A 24,709-nucleotide genomic window follows, 5' to 3' on the forward strand; every position below is an offset into this window, starting at 1 on the left:
AGTAGTATTTATATAATGGGTTAATCTTTTGTGAGTTTTTATAAATGGGTTCAAATACGCCAACTTGTGTCATGAAGACTTTTTGATATTTGTGCAAATGATAAACTGGTGTAAGACTATATATATGTCGATTCTTTTATAAGACTACTTTCTTGTTTCAACTTTTTTGAAGCTTTCATTTTGCTTGAATAACACTAGTCTTATTTATAATTATCTGCACCTTTTCGTTATTCGACATGCATTCAATTATTCAATCTAGTCAAGTTTGAAGTGTTGGTAACCAACTTGTGATTTCTTCATCAATAGCCTTTTGCAAATTTTAGCGCGCAGCTCAAGCAATTAATTATATGGATCAAGTGTATATGATATATCCGTAAAACTTTTTGATCAAGTGTATATCTGTAGACTAGCTGAAAGAAAACCACCTAGCTATAGAGAGATTTGGATGTAGTTTTGCCTCTACTAAGCCCTCTTCCTTTAAAAGATGATTGCGACCTTTAGTTCCATTTTATTCCTGCCAAACTTATTTCGGGAGCTGACACTAAACTCCTCTCTGCTTCATTCTAACGAACTTCACAGAATGAATCATTTAAACAGACAAAAAGGAATAATTTGTCCAGAATAAGGTTTCACTCAAGAGGACAAAAAAGTGATCCATTTTTGTCTTGGTTTCAATTGAAATGGGTTTCCAGGAAACAAGATGCAAGCTATTTGTTAGTGTTTTTACCCTGATTTTCTTACCAAAATTAAGTTTTACTTTTTTTAGAAGAAAAATAAAAGTAATACCATAATTACTTTTATTTTCCTTAATATGTAGGTCAATTGTCCAAAACATATAATAATTTTATGTTTTTTAGTATTATTTTTTTGTTGTTGTTGATTTATCATCTCATAGTTTGCAACTAGTAGCTTCCGCATGACGCCCTCTCAATTTTGAACACAACAAGTAGTATCAGAGCCTATGGTTCAAAGATTCGATGGTTCGATTGAGGATAGTTTAAGGTCAAAGTTGCAGCCAATTTGAAGATAATGAAGATATTTTGTCAAAATAAAACTATATGTGGAGATATTTGTCAATCGTATTTTCAACAATCCTGTTGTCACATATTTGAAAATAAAGCTCAGTTTTAACCCTGCAAAAGGTCTCCAATATTTTTAACTCGAAAAAGGCTGATATATTTTAACCCCAAAAGGCTCAATTTTTGAATCATGTCAAACATCAGTGATATATGAAGAATATGTGAAGAATGAAGATCATGCATAAGAAGAAGGAGGATCATGAATATTTTGCAGAAAATCAAGCCAAAAAAAGAAGATTTGTTAGGGTTTTTGCTCTGATTTTCTTACCAAAATTAAGTTTTACTTTTCTTAGAAGAGAAATAAAAGTAATACCATAATTACTTTTATTTTTCCTTAAAGAAAAATATAAAACTTTCCATATTTGGCTAACCTCTTTCTTGGAGAAAAGGTTTTGGGACTTTATAAATAGAAAACCCTTCTCATACCATAACACAATAGCATCCACAATATAGTTGTTTGGGAGCTTTGTTTAGGGGGAGATTTTCTTTGTGATTAGTTTTTATGTTTTTTAATATTAGGTTTTATAATATGTACGCAATTGGCCAAAACATATAATAATTTATACTTTTTAGTATTTTTTTTTTTGTCTGATTTATCATCTCATAGTTTGCAACTAGTAGTTCTCGTATGATGCCCTCTTGATTTCGAACCCAACACTATTTAGTTACTTCAAATGCACAATTGGAATATGTTAAGGAGATATAAGAGAACGATTGCAAGGTAAAACTCGTGAGACTCACCTTGCTATTTTCTGCTAAAAAAATCTCTTTAATTTCCCTCTCTCCAAGTATTCGAGTAGCTTCTTTGCACCTGGAATTTCCATCTCGGTGAGCTTCTTTAAGTAGCCAACTCCTCCATAGGAAATCATCATTAAATTTTGTGCAAATTCAAGGCCATGTAACAGATTCTTGAAGTAGTTGTGAACACTAGAATAGCTGATGGTTTATCTTTATCGGAAGGAAGTAGATTTGTGTAATATGGAACAGATAAAGAGTTCATCCAATAGTTCAAAAGTAATATAGCTGGACAATTATTTTCTCAACCATTGACTTTCCTGGTGGCAAGTCATTGCCTTCTCCAATATCGAAAATTCCCACTCTAATATTTAAGAACACAGCAGCTTTGATGGAATATACAATGCAATGTCATTCACCTAAACCCATTGTGAAAGCAGAATACCCACTGCGAGAGCAGAATACCCAGCTTTTCAGGGTACAAGCAGCAGCTGTCTAAGAAACAGAATACCTACTTTGGCACTAGTCTTATTTTACAATTACCTTCACCTTTAAAAATTTGGCGACATAAGAAATTATTTTGAAATCATCACTTTAAATAGAAAAAAATTATTTTTAAAATAAGTCATAACTGAACAGTAAAAAAGTCACCACTTTAAATATCCAAAAGCTAGCCAACACCAAAAATTGTCTAAAGGCAAACAAACATACATCAAAATAACCAATAGTTGCATAGTTTCACAAATCTAAATGCCATTAACACTGTTGGACTTGAATTTACAGTGGACTTGAATTTATCATTCACAAAACATACATCAAAAATAAAAAAGAAACTGTCCAATCTAACACCACGACTCTAGGATTTGGTTTGCAACTTTATACGTTGTTGAATTTGTTGAAGTTGATTTCCAGTCATAGCGTCTTTTCCTTTCCATTTCAAACAAGGTGGCTTGAATCCTAAATCAACATTTGTCAGTGATGTATCCTTTAGTGTCATCCCACTCGAAATAACTCTTTCGCTCGATCTGTCGGGCTGCAATATTCAAAAATACATTACATACGATTCATAAATAAATATGCAAGGAATTTAAGTTATGAATTACATACATTAATGACTTGTCTTCCAGATTGTGTGTCTCTGTATACACCAAATCCTACATCTCTTGTACTTTTCCTTCCATCTAAAGATGTTTCCCTCATAGTTAAAGAGCTTGCCTACTTTTCACTTCCTTAACTCTTGAAGTTTCAGGACATAGAGATGAATGTTGAGTGCTAGGCTGACTCATTGACCTTGGTTGGGAAGGATGTTGAGAGGGCTGTTTAGAAGGCTATTGAGTGAGCTGTTGAGGGAGCTATACATTAAGAAAAAGTTAGAAGAGTAAGAATGATTAATTTGACAACGAAACACCAAAATACTTACCACTGATTTGCAGCCTCTTTTGTTGTGCCCAACTTGATGACATTTGGAACCTGTCACTTTTACTCCATTTTTTTATGCTTTCCCCCATTTTTCTTCCTTGATTTATATTTATCTTTTCTTCTACATCTGGGAGGTCTTCCAAGAATTAGCTTAACTTCAGGTGGCTCAACTAATGGATTATTACTTTCGTGCCATATTATCATGTTAGAGATAGGTTGTATGAAGTACTTATTAGCACGTAAGAATGTGTCTTTCCTGTACAACTGCTCGACATAATTTTTTAATTCATGTGCAATGTGATACAACGCACAAACTACTTGTCGGCAAGGTATACAGTAATACCTCGTATTTCCCTATCTTAATTTAAGTATTAGTACATGAGTAATTCCATATAAATATTTTGAAATACTCAGCATTTTTTAGTTTACTTCCATTGTGTAGGAAATTCAATTAGCTTTCCAACGATATAAAATTCGCCAAAATTTGATACCCAAGTGAAGAGTTAGACTCATTTTTGTAAGACAGTGTACCACCTGGAACGACAGCGCATCGCGGAGCCAAGCCAAATGAAAATTGTCACTTTCCATTGCTCCATCGCGATATTGGTGCATCGCACCATAGGCTCAGTTCACAATTGTCCTTTTACAGAGTTCCGTCGTGATACCATCGCGTCGAACCGATGTCCCAGTTCGCAGTTGTCAGTTTCCAGGGACCACGATTGTGCCGCATCGTGCCATAGGCCAAATTCTAATATGTTATTTTCCATTGATACGGCGTGATAGCGTCGTGTCGCTCCAAAGGCCCAGTTCATAAAATTTCTAAGCAAAATTAAAAGGATGCTCAGGGTTAAGATAGTCTTTTTCCATGAGTTTATTATTCCCATATATGGGATTTAATCCCTAAAAACGTCCTTAGCTACTCATTATTCAATTCATCACCAAATTAAAAGCATTCTCTCTCAAACTAGCAAAACCCAAATCTCAAAGATTCACCAAGAACTTCAAGAAACTCACAATTAAGGTATGTTAGATGTTCATCCATGGATCCTTATCTTCCATGGAGCCCAAGAACCCTTTTTCAAAATACAAGTTTTAGATTATATGAATTCTATGTTTGTATTTAATTGTCATGTTCATGATTTTGTTTGGGTTTTAATCCATGATTTAATATAAGTTTCCATGAAATTAAAATAGTTTATGTGATGAGATATATGAATTGCATGCTAAACCCTTGAATTTGAAATTGAGTATTGTATTCATGATGTTAATGTATTGGACATTGGCATGTGGACTAATCTATTCCCTACAAGTTTTTGCAAAATTACGTATATGAAGTAAATAGTAAAATCATGATAGGTCATTATGTGTTCCCAATCATGTAAAAGCTTATGCCCTACAAGTGTTTGCTAAATTGCCTATGTGAAGTAAATAGTAGAATCATAACAAGTCATTATGTGATCCTATTCATGCACAAGTTCAAGTATATCAAGTGTTTGACAAAATATCTAAATAAGTTCATTGTTAGCAAGCAATTATGGTTATGCATTTATGAATCATGTTATGTCTTTCTTTTATGTTATCGAGTCCTAGAGGTATTTAATACCCAAAAATTTAGTTGTGTACCTAGAGCCAGTGTCAGTTACAGAATTGTATTGGTCCTGTCACGATCAGTAGAACTCAGTCAGTTACAAAACTCAGGAAAACTTAGTAAACTATATACCAGTCCAGTCCAGTTTAGTATACTTAGTTTAGTGTCTATCAGTTGGAAGTAGAATTCAGCACCGAGTGATCATAGGGATGGGGACTCACCTTTTAATTAGGACTGGGTCCGTAGAAGCAATCCCCAAGTTCAAGAACTATGTAGCCAACGTGGGTTATGAGATGTCACCCTTTAGGTAGGACTGGCATACTCAAGGATCACCTGCTAGTTTAGGACTGATCTTAGGGGTCACCCGCCAGTTAGGACTAACTCCACAGTAGTTGTTAGTACCCATGTCACGGTGCTAACACCCTTCCAATTGGGGTCACAGATTGGACCCCAACTCAGTTATCTTATCTTATTTGGGGTATATCGGTTAGATGATTACCTCCCACAGTATCAGTTTTAATCTTTGGTATAGAACTCAGTTTAGTTCTACAGAGTCAGGACTGCCAGATACAGTCAATCAGTATCAATAAATTAGTTATCAGTAACTTCAGATATCAGTTTCCTCAGTTATGAGAACTCAGTACTTACCTTCAGAAAAGCTAAGTTATAGTATACATATATGCATAGTATTACATGCTCAGTATTTACAGTAGTTTCAGTTATCCATGTACTCTCATATTCAGTTACTCTATATCATTCAGTTATTGTTCACACATATGAACCCTTGCATACAGTCTTACATCCTTTAGCATACCAGTATATTCCCATGTATTGATCCCATACTTTTTTCTTACGCTATTATCTTTCATATCAAAGGTTGGGACGCTTAGGTTCCTAACCTCATTTAGCCAGATTCAGCCAGTAGTAGATGATTTAGTAGTGATTCCTCATCTATTGAGGATTTGCTTTTATTTTTGTATTTTAGTTTATTAGTAGCTCAGTAGTCAAAGTTAGTTAGGGGCTTGTCCCATCAACTCCACTTTCAGGCAATTCAAATTAAAGGCTTTCAGACTAGATTTTCAGATAGTATTCAGTTTTATGGATTGTTATTTTAGATGTTATGATTTATCAGTATTTCAAATGTTTTGAACCTTGTGGAAATTCAGCCAAATTCAGCACTAGTTATAGTATTATTATTATTTAGTGCTCACAGCAGATATCAATCATGGGTTAGCTTATGGTCCTTTAGGGTCATAAGCACCATGTGATGACTAGGGGTAGTCTCGGGTCGTTACAAACTTGGTATCAGAGCCTAAGGTTCAACGGAGTCCAAAGGAATCTGAAAGCCGCATCAAGTAGAGTCTTGGGCATGGTTGTGTAGCATGCCACACTTATGGACAGGAGGCTATGAGATATTTTAGGAAAAGTTTTTCTTTTTTCAATATTCATGTCGTGCGAGTGAGCATAAGCTCAAGATAAATTCTCAGTATAATCCTTTTCTTTCTTTCAGTTACAAAACATGACTCCTAAAAGGACTAACAGAAGAAGAACAGGAAATTAGTCAGCACCTCTATAAGTTCAGGAAGATCCCCTATACGAACATGTCTCCTATGCAGAATTCAGAACTACTTTCACTACTTTAGCCAATTTAGTAGTTGCTCAGAACAACCTACAGGCTGTTGTCATATCTAGGCTTAGGGTTCATACTCAGCAGAGCAAGGGGGAGAAGGGTAGGAAGAAAAATAGGAAGAATAAGAGAGTCAGAACAAGTGGTTTTAGGCCAAGGTTAGAGGGTGGTAACCGTTTCCATTTCCATTAGAAATTCTTAGCCCCAAATCCTTCTGTAGCTAGTGCTCCAGTGCTAAAGTTTAGAAATGTCAGTCGAGATAGCACGTCAGAATCTAAGTTTAATGGTAGTATGAAAAGAGGTCGTACCCATCCACTTTGCCATAAATATGGTAGAAATCATCAGGGTGTGTGTAGGGCTGGTAGTGGCGTATCTTTTGGGTGTGGAAAGCTAGGCAATAGAATCAAAAATTGTCCTCGGTCAGATTCTTAAGGTCAGTATAACTGAACTTCAGCTTAGTTTGGTAGCCCTAACCAGTAGGTGCCACTTCCAGTACCACTAGTGGTCAATGCCAGAACAAGTTTTATGCCCTTCAGTCCCGACAAGATCAGGAAATTTCTTGTAATGTGATTACTGGTACATTATAGATCTTCTATTTACAAATTCATGCTTTATTAGATCCAAGAGATTCTCTGTCTTTTGTAACTCCTTGTATAGTAGTCAACTTTAAGCCAGACTAGAAATCTTAACAGAACCTTTCTTAGTGCTTACCTCAGTAGGTAAATCTATTCCAGCCAGAAAAGTATACATAAATCGCTTAGTTACAGTATTTCAAAAAATATCTTTAGTTGAGTTCAGTAATAGAGTCATTCCATTTCAATTTCTTGATGAACCAATCCTTGAATGAAGGGGTAGTACCTCAGTTTTCTTTGATTTAAGTTTGAATCTCTAGATTGAGCTAGTAGAAAGAGAAGTTAAGAATTCAAAGTTAGCCAGTGTTGAGGTTGCTATATGATAATTTTTGGGGCAATAAAAAGCTAAGAATTTGTGTCAGAAGGAAGTACTAGCAGTGGACCTTATATTATCAAGTGTAGTCCTTTAGGATGAGTTTAGTGTTTCTGAGTATTATTGTATGTCGGGCTTTAGAGTAAAGTGGTTTTAGTTCGTTTTAGAGTTTATTAAGTGGTCACGAACTTAGAATAATGACTTTAAGCTAAGGGGGAGATGGTCTAACAAGTAACCAAGTTAGACTTTTAGATTTTAGTAGTAATGTCAGTATGTGTAAAGAAGCAGTGGGAGAGGTTGATGCCCAACCCATCCTTACCTCAATGCAAAGTTCTGCACTTCAGCTATCATCATATCTACTCACGCAGTACATGGCAGCTCTATGATCATAGCTTCTATTCGTGCGCATTTTAGAAAATCATGTACGCTTATAGTTTCTAGTATAAAGAGTTCCAGTTTCCTCAGTGTTATGAATCATGTTTCGTAAATACAGAGACTCCAAACTCAAGTCATGCAGCTCATGACTCATGTATGCATGCCTTACAGTGTGCTTAGTTTCCATGACTTATGCTATACTCCAAATGATCAGCTAAATTTAGATATCGTCATGTATATCCTTAGTTTAGATCTCTTGATAAAGTCCAGCATGTTTATGTTCTATTCCTCAGGCCCTAATTAAGTGTCAAGATCAGTATAGAGTCCATTCATGCTTTAAGTCCCCATGTTTTAACTTTCAGTGAATTCTTCTTATGAAATGATATAGTGATGAGAAGTTACTTAGAAGGGAGAGAATAAATTCTTCATGTTAAGAAAAGGCAATTTCATGCTAGTTTTACACGAGGCTATAGTTATGAAGATAGGCTTGAAAGTCATGTTAGTGTGCAGGTGAATAACTAGCAAGAGGTTGTATTTAGTTATTAAGGGAAAAAATCAGAATTCTTCCTGAGATAAGAAGTTTAGAAAGTGCAAAATGTGATTTTACATTTAGATCCTCAATTTGTCCCCGTCCCCATCATGTAGATATCAGAACTCAGTCACAGTCTCAGTTTAGCATTCAGTACAAAACTCAGTCCAGTTTCAGGTTTGCTTGACCAAAGCGTACAGTTACAAGTTATTCAGTTGTCAGTATCTCAGCATTTTAGAATCATGTTATACTCTTTATCTTGCATTCCTAGATAATACCATTCCTATGAATTCAAGCTCAGTTACCTCACGCTCCTAAGTCAGTCCTTACCTCATAGGCATAGTACTTTATATTTTCAATCCAGTTATTCAGGTTAAATATAATTCAATCTTACATGACCAGTATTCAGCTATCAGTCATCTACTTAATCAAATAAGTTAGTATGTTTACGCATTCATGCTCACTGCCCATGTGAATATTTTTAGTAGTCTCAAGTGAACAATTTTATTAAGTTGGAGGTTATATTTGAGAGAGCATTCAAGAAATATATTTAAGCTTAAAAATTTGTAGTGGCAGTACATAAGGCTTAGTCACTCTATTTTAGGTGATGTTTCGTAGGCCTTGCCTTATATTACAGAATTTTAGCCACGTTGTGATTTCTTATGTCTCAATCAGGCCATGCCAAGATTTCCTTTCTCCCTAAAGTCAGTAAAACTTTATAGAAAGAGTGTCAAGAGATGCTCTAATTTAGTATTAATTTTCAGTATGAGTTAGTCTGTAAAGCCAGGAATTAGTTTAGCAGTCAGGCAGACAAGTTCTCATGGTTTCCATCTTTTCACCCAGTCGTACTATCCGAAGTTTCGTGAATATGACTCTTCCGAGATAGAGCATCCTAGTAGTTATGAATTCAGCCCAGTTTATGTATCATGTCTCAGCTTCAGATCTCAGATATTCAGTAATGATTTAGTTTATAGGTTCCCTATGCACCGTCTTAGCCTTTCCTTGGTATCCCATCCAAGTCAGCATTCTTTAAGGGTCATAATATCCCAAGGGAGATATACACTATAACTCCTGAGCTTTCAGGTCCTAAACCTATCAGTTTTTCTTCGTGTAACAAATCTAGTTTAGAGTAACGGGTACTCATAAGTTGACCCTCAAGTTCCAATCTCAGTCGAATGACATATATCCAAGAAATAAGTTCAGCTCACGATATTCATCTCATGTATCACATTTCAAACTCAGTCATGTTCTCATATTTTTGTTCATACATATTCAATAAATAATCTTAGGTTCATTAGTATTTTCTACTTAAGGAAACAATCTTACTTATTTCTACTCAGTTCCATGTCCAGTTATGGTTATAAACTTGGTATCCTTTACCGTTGTATATTCAGTCGTGCATTCATGAATCAGTTCAGTCATGTACTCATGCATCTGATTTGCATGTTCTGTTTGAGAACTCATCCTATCAGTAGTTTATTCATGTAGTCATGTTTTAGTGTACATGTTCAGCATGTAAACTCAGTCTATCAGTGTTTCTCAGCTTAATCAATCTTATTCAAGGATGAATGTTCCCAAGGGGGAGATATTATAATACCTTGTATTTCCCAAGCTTAATTAAAGTCTTAGTACATGAGGAATCCCATATAAAATTTTTAAATACTCAGAATTTTTCATTTTAGAGTCTTCCATTGTGTAGGAAATTCAATTAGCTTTCCAACAATATAAAATTCGCCCAAATCCGATACCCGGGTGAAGAGTTAGAGCCATTTTTGAAAGACAGTGTACCACCTGAAATGTCAGCACATCGCGGAGCCAAGCCAAATGGAAATTGTCACTTTCCAGTGCTTCATCGCAATATTGGTGTGTCGCACTATAGGTTCAGTTCACAATTGTCCTTTTCCAAAGTTCCGTTGTGATAGCACTGCGTCGCGCCAATGTCCCAATTCCCAGTTGTCAGTTTCTAGTAAGGGACCGTGATTGTGCCGCGTCACGCCACAGGCCAAATTCTCAGATGTTAATTTCCAATGATAGCTCCATGTCGCACCAAGGGCCCAGTTCAAAAAATTTTTATGAAAAATTAAAAGGGCACCCAGGGTTAAAACAGTCTTTTCCCACGATTTTATTATGCCCAGATATGGGATTTAATCCCTTAAACATCCTTAGCTACTCATTATTCAATTTATTTCCAAATCGAAATCATTCTCACTCAAACTAGCAAAACACTAGTGCTCAAGAGATCAAGAACAAAGCACAAGAATTCACCAAGAACTTCAAGAAACTCACAATTAAGGTGTGTTAGATGTTCATCCATGGATCTATACCTTCCATGGAGCCCAAGAATCCTTTTTCAAAGTACAAGTCTTGGATTTCATGAATTCTATGTTTGAATTTGATTGTACTCATGTTCATGATGTTGTTTGGGTTTCAATCCATGATTTATTAAAAATTTCCATGAAATTAAAATAGTTTATGTGACGAGTTATATGAATTCCTTGCTAAACCCTTGAATTTGAAATTGAGTATTGTATTTATGATGATCATGTGTTGGACATTACCGTGTGGACTAATCTATGCCCTACAAGTGTCTGCTAAATTGCCTATGTGAAGTAAATAGTAGAATCATGACAGATCATTTTGTATTCCTAATCATGTAGAAGCTTATGCCCTACAAGTGTTTGCTAAATTGCCTATGTGAAGTAAATAGTAGAATCATAACAAGTCATTATGTGATACCATTCATGCACAAGTTCAAGTATATCAAGTTTTTGACAAAATATCTAAATAAGTGCATTGTTAGCAAGCAATTATGGTTATGTATTTATGAATCATGTTATGTCCTTCTTTTATTCTATTGAGTTTTGAGGGTATTTAATACTCGATAATTTAGCTGTTTACCTAGATCCAGTTTCAGTTATAAAATAGTATCAGTCCTGTCACGATCAGTAGAACTCAGTCAGTTACAAAACGCAAGAAAACTCAGTAAACTATGTATCAGTCCACTCCAGTTTAGTATACTCAGTTTAGTGTCTTTTAGTTGGGAGTAGGATTCAGGACTGAGTGAGCCTAGGGATGGGGTCTCACTCGTTAGTTAGGACTGGGTCCCTAGAAGCAATCCTTAAGTTCAATAACTACGTAGCCAACATAGGTTATGAGATGTCACCCGTTATTTAGGACTGGCATACTCAGGGATCACCTGCTAGTTTAGGACTGATCTCAAGGGTCACCCGTTAGTTAGGACTGACTCCACAATAGTTGTTAGTACTTGTGGTATGGTGCTAACACCCTTCCAATTGGGGTTACAGATTGGACCCCAACTCAATTAAATTATCTTATTTGGGGTATGTCGGTTAGATGATTACCTTCCACGGTTTTAGTTTCTGTCTTCAGAATAGAACTCAGGTCAGTTCTATAGAGTCAGGACTGTCAGATAAAGTTAATTAGTATTAGTAAATTAGTTATCAGTAACTTCAGATATCAATTACTCAGTTATCAGAACTCAGTACTTAGCTTCAGAAAAGTTCAGTTATAGTATGTATATATGCACAGTGTTACATACTTAGTATCTATAGTAGTTTCAATTATCCATGTACTCTCATATTCAGTTACTCTATATCATTCAGTTAGTTATTGTTCATGCATATGAACCATTCCATTCAGCCTTATCCTAGCATACCATTACATTCCCATGTACTGACTGCATGTCCATTCTTTGTGCTATGATGTTTCATATCATTCATTCTAATGCTCAGGTTCTTGATCGCATTTAGCCTGATTTAGCCATCAGTAGAAGATTTAGTAATGAGTCCTCATCTATCGAGGATATGCTTTTATTTTAGTATTATAGTTTATCAGTAGCTTAGTAGTCAGAGTTAGTTGGGGGCTTGTCCCATCAACTTCACTTTTAGACAGTTCAGATTAGAGTCTTCCAGACTAGATTTTCATATTGTATTTAATTTTACAGATTGTTATTTTAGATGCTATGATTTATCAGTATTTCAGATATTTTGAACCTTATGGCAATTCAGCCAAATTTTGCATTAGTTACAGTATTATTATTTATTGCTTACAGTAGATATCAGTCATAGGTTATCTTGTGGTCTTTCGTGGTCATAAGCACCGTGTGACGACTAAAGTGTAGTCTCAGGTCGTTACATATACCCCTCAATTTCCACAACCTATAGGTACATGTTTTCTTAACCATATCAACTATGTGCCTAAACTCTCCTTCATGAATATCAAATCTAGTGTCATGATTCCAATTCACCTTTAGTTTCCTACCAATCTCTATATTGTCTTCTAAAATTAGCCTTGCCATGGGTGAAATATGACTGATCCAAGTATCTACAAACTTGATCATATCCCCATGCCTATCCATTATTTTATTCCTAATAACATCAAGCATACTAATTACAGACTTTTGTCTAGGACCAACAATCTAAGAATTAAATATTTTGCACATATTATTTCCATTGCATCACACTTGGTTCTTCTACTAAAATTAGCCCTACACCAATATTCTTTATCAAATATAAGCATGACTCATATGTTTTCTTATTACAAAGTGTGCCCAAATATTGAAAGTCCTCTTTCAATTTTACCTCAAAACTAACCTTGGCACATTTTCAAATTGATTTTCTCTTTTCTTCACCTTTCTAGACCTTTAGCCAATTTGCCCAAATATGTCTTGCACACATTCTCCTTTCAACTCTAGGAAGTAATTCCTTAACAGTTGATTCCAGATCCAAAAAAAAATAATAGATGAAAATCGTCAGCTTAAAGAACAACTTAAAAAAATTTAAAAAAACAACTTTAATATCGAAGAAACAACATACAAAATGACTGAAATATCTTAAAATCTGTAAAAAAGAATAGCAAAAACATTTATTAGAACCAACATAAAAATGACAAAAAAAATAGCTTAAAATGACTGAAATACCTAAATATTAATCAAAAACAGCCTAAAAGCTACTACAAATAATACAAAATATTGAAAGCTTAAAAGTAGCGTAAAAAATAACAAAAATAGCTTTAAAATGACTGAAACATCTTAAAAACTGATAAAAGCAGCTTAAAATTGTAGAAACAACCTAGAAAATTGACAGCTTAAAAATCAACATAAAAACTTATAGAAACAGCATAAAAATGACAAAAATGGCTTAAAAATAACTTAAACGACTTAGACACTTACAAAAACATCTTAAAAATTGCTAAAAACAACACATGTAGATAAGATTCAGGGCTTTAAAAAATAGGATTAATAGAGCATAATGTACATGTGGTTTTGATGATTGAGAATGAGAGAATCTGGTCCTCACCAAATGTGTTGATTCTAGAATTTTTTCCATTTCTTAGAGTCAACTATGTGAGATTCCTGTCCTCAGAGGAATACTGTTTTGTAGGGACTAGGTTCATATTATGGATGTACTCATAACTTTGTTAACAGGTAAACATCTGAAAGGGATTTCTCCTGGTTCAACATATATATTTTAGGTGGTATGGGGACATAGAAGTACCAATCTGGTATATGGAACTTGTGCTCTTGATAGTTGACTAACTTTGTGTAAGAACCTGGTCCCTAAAGAGCGTAAGTATGTGATCAATTGTACTTCTGAAGAGCTTCGTTCTTCGGTTGTTTTAGCAGCATTTTCTGGTGGTTAGTGGCAAAATAACAGCTTTCTAATCCAAACCATTGAGAAATATTCTAGGCTTTCCCTTTCATTTTCTCCATATGTAAAGATCATTATGTGGGAGGAAAATCTAGCTTTTGCACAATCAAGATTTCTCATCTTCTTACAAAGCCATCATAAAGTTCCATCAAGACAAAGCTCTAACAATCAAAGGAATAATTTGCTACAACGGAATATGTCTTTAGGTCTAAGTTATTGAGTCATTGTATTTTTCTCTAACATTGTAAACCTACTCCTCTTTTGAGAAGCTTATATAGGTATTTTATTTTATGTCTTCTCTTGTAGATCTAAGTTATGGGCTAGAGTTAGCCATTATAGTGTTGGAGGCTAGCGTCAGCTGTGGTAGTACCGGTATGGGCTAGAGTTAGCTTTGGTTGTCTATGCACTAGAGTTATTGTAGAGAGTGCTTACAATAGAGTTATTGTAAGGATAAGGGATTAAGATTTTAATTCCTAGGTTGCAAGAAGTTGTAATCTAAAAGTTGCTCTTGTTTTAGTGAAGTGGCTGAGAAATTCTATTTGGGTAGGTCGTGTTTTTACTCCCTTTTGCAAGGAGGTTTCCACGTAAAACAACTTTTCTTCTTTACTTTTGTTCTTAGTCATTGAACCTAGTAAAGGACCAGGTTCTCATTACTGTGGTGAAATCATATAGAACCTTTTCAATTATTAGCTGAAGAAACTGGTTAGCGACCTGGTCCTTAGTATAGTGGTGGATGCACGTAAGCCATCAGAGAAAGATTAAAAGACATCATACCTTTTGCATATCAAACATGATTATTATCCAGTCTCCATCACCAAGTTGTAAATCTTGAATGAGATAACTCCAAGAGTGTTAAGTTTCTTTATTTACACTGCCAGTGATATTAGATACATTTGTTGGTTTCCATTTTTTCCAACTGCCACTAAAAATTCTCCTCTACAACCACCCGTTAGAAAGCGTCCATCCAACCTTATGATCTTCCTACAATATTCTAGCCATCCATTCTTCAATGCAGGAAAACAAACATAGAAGTATTTGAATAAGTGTTTGCCTAAGACAGTTTCATTATTAGTTCTCACCCAATGAGAAGTCCCTATATTTGTACTCTTAAACATATTTTCATGGTCAAATAGCTTTGAAAACTCAAGCTTCCAGTTACTCATGAACTTTCTAATAACATTAAGTTTTTCCCTGTAACATATTCATCTCCTCACATGCAATTCCCATTCTATTTTTAGTATCTCTTAAAGCTTATAAACTCCAATATCAGGATAAGATATTATTCTATCTGTAATCTTCGTTTCCATATATTTAGCAGAGCATAACTTATTCTAGTTCATTGTAATACATTTATGAACAGGTTAATATTTCTTTATAGAAAAATTTTTGGTTCTTTTATCTAAACTAGCAAAAATTTTCAATGACACTTTCTTACACATCTTACCCTTATTTTTTGAGGTTCATTGGGTTTTATCTTCAATTAAACCTTCTCTTGGACAACATAATTATCTAAATCTTTTCCAAAATCCTTTGTATTATCAAATATCATACTCAATTCAAAAAAAATGGCAAAAGAATCATCATACCTCAATTTTTTGCTTTTTCTTCTTGAAGATAAATCAACACCTGGTTGTGCTAAAACATTTAACTCATCATCACTATTTTCACTTGATTCATCTGACAAACCAATGGACTCTTCATTATCACCCAATCTACCACCATACCTGACTGTTTTATTCTTGAAAATATCTTCAAACCCTTTATCTATGCTATCTTCTTTGAGCTCAACCTCTTGAAACATGAAAGATTTTTTTCTCTCTTTTTTGGATTTGCAACTTCACTTTTTTTGTTGTATTAGATTTTTCGTAAAACTTCTCAATCCTTTACCAATTTCACTATCATCGTCATCCAGAATACAATCGAAGTTTTCCTCTCCAAACTCATTAAAGTCATTATTTTCTTCCTAAGGTACTTGTTTAGATCCAGCTGACTCATTTAAGGCCTCATTTATAAACTTTTATAGATGTGAAGCACTAGAGCAATACCCCAATTCTTCATTATTTTTTTCACCAGAAAATGATCCCAAAATAGTGCTACCAGGGACCCCCCTCCTTCAACAGTCACATGTTTTAAAAGTAACTTAAAAATTGAATCACTCCTTAATTTTTCAACACATTTATATAACTAGTTGTCACTTTCCAACTCGACAAATCTATAGGTCGCAGGGTCTTCAACATGGAAAGCTTTAACTTCATCATACCCAACGTTGTTTGCATAAGATTTCAGTTCGGTCAAAGAAATATGGTCCTTATCTATTTCAACCAAAATGTTGGACAATTTCGACATATATCAACCTTTTTAAAAGCGACCTTCATGATGAAAAGGAGCAATAATATGACCCATATAATCAAATCTGTGAAAAGAAGTAATATTAACTGATGAATAGAAAAAACCCTAACTTTTAAATAGAGTTATTGTAAAACAATGCTCTTAAATGGAAAAACAACATATACCTTTCTAAATTGAGGATGAAAAATAGATAAACATGCAACCCAAGTTTGTGTAGCTTCAATGAAAAATTTCAATATTTTTCCTTAAATGAAAGGGAATAAGAGATGGGAGATTTTGTAGGGTTTTCATCGGACTTCAAATCTTTTCTAAGTGAACCTTTTCACTTGTCATCAGACCTCAATGTCGTTTAATGGGTTGTTTTTTTATATTTTATTTTAAGAAAAAAATCTTGATAGTACGTGTATTTGTGATTAGGTAATATATTAATTATTTTTTTAATATCTAAAATCTACATGTGTCTTTTTATTTAGATTGCAACATCTAGGTGGATTACTAATCCACGAAGGAGCGATTGAGTTTAACGCATATGAATTGCAGGATTGGAGTGTTTTGAACAACTTTTCTGTAGTTAAAGGGCCTACTTATGCACTGGCAAAGTTAAAGGTATAGTCATAATTTGATGTCACGACCCGAACCGGGGTCTGGCCATGACGAGCACCCCAAGCCTACCAAGGCCTTATATCATAAGCATAGTAATATAAAGAAGTTGTGAAAGCCAACCCATAAAATAAAAGAGTTTGATAAATAATGAAATGAAGTTTGAAACCAAATCCAAGTCCAAAAAATAATAACCCAAATAAAGTAGCGTCCACGTCTTAAGAACAAAATTCAAAACAGAAACCCACACCATCTATGAAGCCTCTAACTTTAAGTATAACTTCTAAGTAGAGACATGACTCCGACTATGCCATAAAATTAAGAAATACTATTATGCAAACATATGTGAAAAGTTCAAATACCTTTAGGATGATGGAGGCTCACCACTTCAATAGTTGTCCAATAGAAATACAGAACCACCTAACGCTACATAGGGTCACAAGAAAAGCCCTCTAAACCTGCATCATGAAACTATGTAGCATCCAAGGACGATAGTATGGTGAGTACTAGCATGCAACCCAAGAAAAGGCATAAAATACACAAGTACAAAACAAGTAATAAAATACATAGATAAAATATATATTATCAAAAACCAATTATAACAACATATGCTCATCCATCATCAATACAATAGGATGGAGGGGTAGGGGATAAGGGACATGAAACATGACCATTTAAGATTTAATTACATCACCATTTAAAATCTAATCCTAACCTATATAACTCACACTGACCTTCAGGCACCCACAGGCTGCATAGTTCCAGCTTCCCCTGCTGGAAGGGCCCCCGTCCATTTTAGCCGCATGGACTAGAGAAATTAGGCTAAGTCACCAATAGTTAATTAGCCTCCAAAAAATATACTATGTAAAGAAGACATAGTAGTCATAGACCCCCAATATCGGCAAACGTGATTTTCAATATTGGTCCCCCCAAACTGCACCTTCTCGGTGAGCTACATAATATCGTTTAAGCCTAGTTAAAATAATTTTCACATACCATTAACCATAGAGTCTTTTATTAAGGCATTCCCAACTTGGTATCATCATACTAATAGACTTGCAATCTAATCCAATAATGTCAAACCATAACCATTTAGCCAATTAGGCTCCAAATTTCGATTTAAAATCCAAAACCATAGCTTTCAAGGGCATTCCAAAACCTTTTTACCTCTTTTACCATTTAATGGCGTGCAATATTTCAAAAGCTGAGTTAAACTCAAGAGAATTCCTGTTCAAAACCAAATTATGATGTGGGTTGAGATTCATGTCATGGTCATACAAAATCCATAAACATTGTGAAAAAACAAATTGTTAATTCCATGTTAACATGAGACACAAATTCAGCTTACAATCAATCATTCAAACAATGAATAAACCATTTAAAAAAAGGAAATATTAATGCAAATGTAAAGTAACCAAAAACCCTCAACCGTAGTTTAAAATCAACATTCAAGAATACTTAAATAATAAAAAAAATTAATGAAATACTGCAATATATAAAATGGGGAGTGTCCAACATGCCTTTTTGATGGAAAAAATTTGAGAAGAGCTTGAATTTGAAGCCTTGGAAGCTTAAATTTTGGGGAAGAACCCTTATTTGGTGTTCTTCAAGGCTTAGGAGAAGATAAATCATGTAGGGTTATGGGATGAGGGAAAACACATTAGTATTAGTTATAAAATGATTTAGGACAGAAATGACTAGTTTGCCCTCCAAAAACTAAAGAGAAACGTGAGTTTTAGCGTCTCTGGGAAAAATGGGCATGCCACGCCCTTAAAATGGAGCATAAAGGCATGCCACACTCTTGTCATAGAGGCCAAAGGGCATTCCATGCTATTATCATGCACGCTAACTAGTTCACTTGCAAAAACACTCATAACATTTTGCTCGGGTATCAAATTAAGGAGAAATCGGTGGCGTTGGTAAGAGGACTCAATTATCTTTCATTTAGTGGGTTTTGTGCTCCAAAATTCCATATATTCGAGATGTTATTCATGCTCAAAGTTGACCCTTGTAGGATCGAATGCCAAAATTCAGTCGATAACAAAAGTTCTCAACTCAACTTTGCTCTAAATGTTTCCTATGAGCATTCTTTACATCAAAAGCAATTAACACACTAGGTAAATGATCATGACACTTATATTTATATAGAAATCATTGGGTTCAAATTTATTAGGAAAGTCGGTTCAATTTTTAGCCTGAAAATTTAGGGTGTTACATTATCTCCCCTTTGAATCATTCATCCTCGAATGATGGGTAGGAACTTATTAGTTCTTTAGAAATATAGAATAAAGGATGTAACTTCACATTAGGAATTTTCGCTCAACAAAACATATATAGGTATCAAAATAATATAGCTTCATGGCATCACCAAGTAAATTGTGTAAACACGAATCATAAGATAGCGAGATTTAGCATAAACATGATATAGGACATAATTTTAAGGAAAATTATCATTTCAACTTAAGGTTTGAATTTTTCCAGGAATCTTCAGCTTGATTAAGATTGATACAAGACACAAAATAAGATTTTCATGAGACATAAGAATAGAAGCATCATCTACCTCAAATGATACTTCTAATAGTGTAATACCCCATACTTCTACCTAGCTTAAAAATTGTCACAAAAATATTAAAGACTTTCTTTAAAGGATGAATCCACTTTTAAACAAGTGGAATTTTAAAGGTTTTGACTTTTTGTTGTGTGGAAAATTGAATAAGGTTTCCATCGATACTCTTTTTGCCAAAATCCAATGTCGAGTTAGAAAGTTATGGCCGAAATACAGAAAGCAATCTGAACCGTCCAGGTGCGATGGAAAGGGTCAATGGACCATCGATCTAGCAACAGGCCATCACCAAAAATATCGCAGCGGAGGTAGTGAGTTGACCTTCTGTCCTGGCGTGATAGAATGGTCAATGGACCATCGGACAAGCAACGGACCATCTCCCAAACCATCGCATCCAAGGCAGAAAGGTCACATTCTGGCCTAGTATGATGGGAAGGTCGACGGGCCGTCGAGCTAGCGATGGACCATCGCCCAAGCCATTGCAGACCCCATTTAGAAATTAAAAGACATTTTTAAAAGGGTCTTTTTGATCTTTTACCACCCTTTTTAACACCTAATTATGCCAGATCAAAGCTCTTAACTTCATTATTCATCTACAACACCAAATTAGGGTTTCTCTCAAAGATCAATCCCCAAGAACAAGATCCCAACCCTTCTTCAAGAAACTAATAAATTCAAGTTCTTCAAGTCCAAGAACTTAAAGAAAATCATAATCAAGGTATGTCAAGTGTTGATTCATGGGTCCCTTTCACCCATGAAGCTCCAGAATCTCTTTTCAAAATCCAAGATTTGTGTATTTATGAGTGTTCATGATTTAGTTGAATTGAAATTCATGTCTATGTTGTTGTTGGGTTTGATTCATGTTTTGAATTATATGTTCCAATGATTGATCCTAGTATGTGATGATTTGCATAATATTAATGATAAACCCTTCAAATTGTAAATTTATTTAAGCAACCATGATAATTAGATGCATTGATGATGGTATAACCAAAGTATGCTCCCCATCTGTTTTATTAAATGCCTATGTAAAGGAAAAAGTGCCATTATAGTATAATAGTATGAAATCCCCATTCCTGTACAAGGTAATGCATGTCAAGTGTTTGATGAAATGTCTTAGTCAATGAATTATGGATATATGCGTAGCCATTATTTTGCTTCAAACTTATGCCATGAATTACATTTATGCTATCGAGTCCTAGGGGTATTTATACCTGATAATTTAGTTGTATGCCTAGAGACAGTGTCAGTTTTACGATAATCTTAGTCACGCTATGATCAGTAGTATCCTCAGTCAGTTTCAGAACTAAGTAGAATTCAATCAGTCACATAACTCAGGAAAATTCAGTAATCTCATGGACTCAATCAGTTAACCGAATTCAGTAGTATTTCATCGGTCCATGGAGTACAGTAAACTCAGTCTAGTTCAGTTCAGTATAATTATATCAATGTCTATTCAGTTGGGAGAAGGATTCTGCATCGAGCAGACCCAAGAAGGAGGGCAAACACTGACGGTAGAGGGTGTGACCCTTAGAAGCGATCCTTGCATTCCAGAACTATGTAGACATCATAGGTTAAGATATCAACACTAACAGTTGATTTTTGATGAGGTGAATTCACACTGCTAAATATGGGTCCCACCATTGTATTTTGGGGACACTGCTAGATGAGGGTCACTCACAGCTTGTCTTTACCAGTGGCGCGGTATTGACACCCTTCTAATTGGGGTTATAGATTGGACCCCAACTCAGCTATCTTGCTTATTAGGGGCATGTTGATTAGATGACTACTTCCCACAGTCTCAGTCTCAGTAGTAGAACTCAGAAAGTTCTACAGATTTCAGGACTGCCAGATACTGTCACTCAGCTCAGTACGAAACTCAACTAGTTTTATCAGAACCTAGACTGTCAGGCATAGTCACTCAGTTAATGCATAACTTATGTTATCAGTATTCAGATTCAGTATTATCATGATTTCAGTTACAGTTCACATATTCATGCAAGTATTCTCACGCAGTCATGTTCATGTTCATGTTCATGTCAATCAGTTATAGTTCATGCATATGAACCTTTGCATTTAGCTTACCTCACTTGCATACCGGTACATTCTCACATACTAACGCATACTTTTATTTTATGCTATGGTGTTTTATACCATAGGTTCAGAAGCACGAGCTCCAAAGCATCCTTAGTAGATCAGTCGTTCAGTAGACAGAATAGCAGTGAGTCCTCATCATCCGAGGATGTTATTATTTGATTATTTCATTCTTTCAGTACTTAGTTTATTTTAGTAGTTGGAGTTAGTTAGGGACATGTCCCATCAACTCGTTATTCAGTCAGTTTTAGAGTCTTTCAGACTATAGCATATTTAGACAGTTATTTCAATCCTTTTGGTATTGATATACCGTATTATTCACATGTTATGATTTATAAGATATTTGAACCTTATGGCCTTTCAGCCTTTTATTTCTACATTTAAACAGTACGTCATGCAGTGCTATAGATATCAGTCATGGGTTGGCTAGTGGTCCTTTGGGATTTTTAGCATTTTGTAGCATTTCGGGTACTAGATTCGGGGTGTTACAAATAGCTCCTTAAATTTAGCGATGCTTCTCAACCATGCTTACAGCTACAATTACCATACTTCACCATTTCCAATCTTATAATTCTCCCATGAAACACATAACTACACAAGCCTTAGTCTAACTTCATACTTCTTCCATGCTAAATCCTAACCCAAAGTAAAAAGGTGCTAGCTTAAGCTATGGGACCCTATGCTCTACATCCTTCCAAGAATACTACTTCATCTTATCGATGGGATCAAACAACCTTGGGTCTAAATCAATGAATAATAGACATATAACATAATGATTTGTGTATCTATCAATCACAACATTTAAGCCTATCTTTACTACAACCACTTTATGGATCTCCTCACAAAAAACCAGCAACTTCAATCACTATCACAAAGATTTTTACCACATCTCCCCTTCCTACTATTTGACATAACAAAAGTTCATCTCACTCTTCCTGCTTCACCTATAACCTTAGCTTCAGGAGCCACAGCAAAATTTTATAGTAACGAACATCCACTCTCTAATCTAAAATATTACTATGCTTCCATAGCCACTATCATCCTAACATGAAGAGGTTCATTGAAGGACTAGGGTACAAGCATTAGGAATGAGAGTGACATTATTTAATTATAACTTATATTTGTTGCACTACTCGAGATGGGGCTGTGATGTAAAATATGATCGCTTAGGCACGAAGGGCTTCACATATAAAATACTTAGATCATAAATAGTGGACCGAAGCATGGACATAGGTTGTATAGAGAACTTGAACCTCAGGTATAGGCATAAATTGATTACATATGATATTCGTAGAATGTCCTCTTAAACTGAAGTTGGAGGAATTTTCTAGAATAAGAATAGATTTACCATTGCTTATCCTTGAAACTCGCCACCATGAGAAAATTCAAGATGTACCTTAGTTCATAATCTCCCCCTTATCTCAAAGGTCACTATCCTAGACTTGTGGATATATCCTCCTAGCAACTCTACAAGAACAACACTCTACCCAATGAGGAGTATCACTATGCACATGAACGCCAAACTTCCCATGTCAACTTTAATGTAAAGACACTAAATTCTTACTAGGACTTCCGATTCAGGGATACAAATATTAACTTTCGCTAGCTTCTATAGCCATCAGCCTATAATTTAAACTCTCGGGGGCATACACATCCATATTCCCTTACACCTAATCATCCATTCTCCACTCATTATTTTACTAACATTAAACCTCTAATCTCATAACCTCACAATTTAGTGTAATTTTAAACTATACCAAAAGTTCACATAGTCTATTTATATCTCCCTCAATTCAACTCTAAAGAACACCATATAACAACTCCTTAGACTTCTCCATACTAAGAAATTCAAGAACACGAATAGGGTACAAATGAGACTTATAACTCAAGACCGAGTACACCTTATTCTTATCACTTCTGGATCTTTTTCATCTAAATAATATAGCCACAATATCTACTTTAATGCTAGACCTCATGTATATATCACAATTACCCACTCCAATATTTCATAAGTTATCAACCTAGGTTTTTTCACACATCAAATCAAGCCTACTAATTTACTCTCACAAATCTCGTATCCGAGTACACCTTATTCTTATCACTTAAGGATTTTTTTTCATCTGAATGATTTTGCCATAATTTCTACTTTAACACTAGACCTCGTGTATATATCACAATGACCCACTCAAATATTTCATAAGTTATCACCTAAGTTCTTTCACATATCAAATCAAGCCTACTAATTTGCTCTCATAAATCTTGCATCACTATCCTCGAGGTAACATTCTTATCGCCACAATCCACATCTAAAGTTCAAACTTAGTATCTAACAACAATCATGTACCACTGATGAAATATCCCGCATAATATACTAGTCCATCTTTTTTTAACTGGAAAATCAATCTTAATTTCTTATTTCACTTAACTACGGCTTAAAAACACATCTTTTCCACAACATTACTATTATACCTTAAAATTTACTACATATCTTCTCATCTACTAAACTGGCTTACAACTATGAGCTAAAATAATCAAGGGATCATTAGTGCAGTAAAAACACATAATAAGGATAGTCAATCTTAATCTTATAACCTAACCCATTATGATCTAAAGAACATTTACCTCCCCCACAACACATCCTCTTACCTATGCATGCATTCCATCAATCTTTAAAATTCTTTAAACATCATTGAGTCTCATTTTTTAAGATCTCCCCAATTGAATACTAAATTTATAAATTAGTGGCCGACCAATCCTTCCATTCACAACCTGACCAATCCTTCCATTCACAACCTATGATTAATTTTACTACTACAGTATCTAGTCCTCATGAGCTCCTTTCTTATTTCAACTAAAGCGCAAATATTTTAACTAGGCACTGTCGTTTTGCCGACTGCCATAAGTTTGCTAATTTTGGTACACCTTATCCAATACCATAAGGACATAACAGCCACCACACACACTTAAAGTTTATGCAAATACAACTACTCCTTTTCACTGAAAAGTTACCCTCACTTCGACTTCTAAACTTAGGACTTCATATCACTAACCTTGGAATCACCTTACTATTCATATGTCATAATACCCCAATTTATACTACCTTTCAGTTTATAATACTACCCCAAAATTCAGTTATA

At 34.8% G+C, this 24,709-nt stretch overlaps 1 long non-coding RNA gene across 3 annotated transcripts; it reads right to left on the reverse strand.

Annotated features, from left to right (window-relative positions):
* Positions 1 to 2,474: 2,474 nt before the first annotated feature.
* LOC124887012 lies at positions 2,475 to 16,622 on the reverse strand. Of its 3 annotated transcripts, XR_007044475.1 has the most exons (4): positions 16,480 to 16,622; positions 15,553 to 16,379; positions 2,922 to 3,360; positions 2,475 to 2,847 (listed from the first exon to the last, which is right to left on the reverse strand). It is a non-coding gene; the product is annotated as an uncharacterized LOC124887012 (long non-coding RNA). The 3 variants fall into 3 exon arrangements; XR_007044477.1 differs by lacking the exon at positions 15,553 to 16,379; XR_007044476.1 differs by lacking the exons at positions 15,553 to 16,379; positions 16,480 to 16,622 and having other exon boundaries at positions 2,922 to 3,166; positions 3,235 to 4,890.
* Between the last annotated feature and the right edge of the window lie 8,087 nt (positions 16,623 to 24,709).

The sequence above is a fragment of the Capsicum annuum genome, chromosome 9, assembly GCF_002878395.1.
Source record: "Capsicum annuum cultivar UCD-10X-F1 chromosome 9, UCD10Xv1.1, whole genome shotgun sequence".
Lineage (NCBI taxonomy): Eukaryota > Viridiplantae > Streptophyta > Magnoliopsida > Solanales > Solanaceae > Capsicum > Capsicum annuum.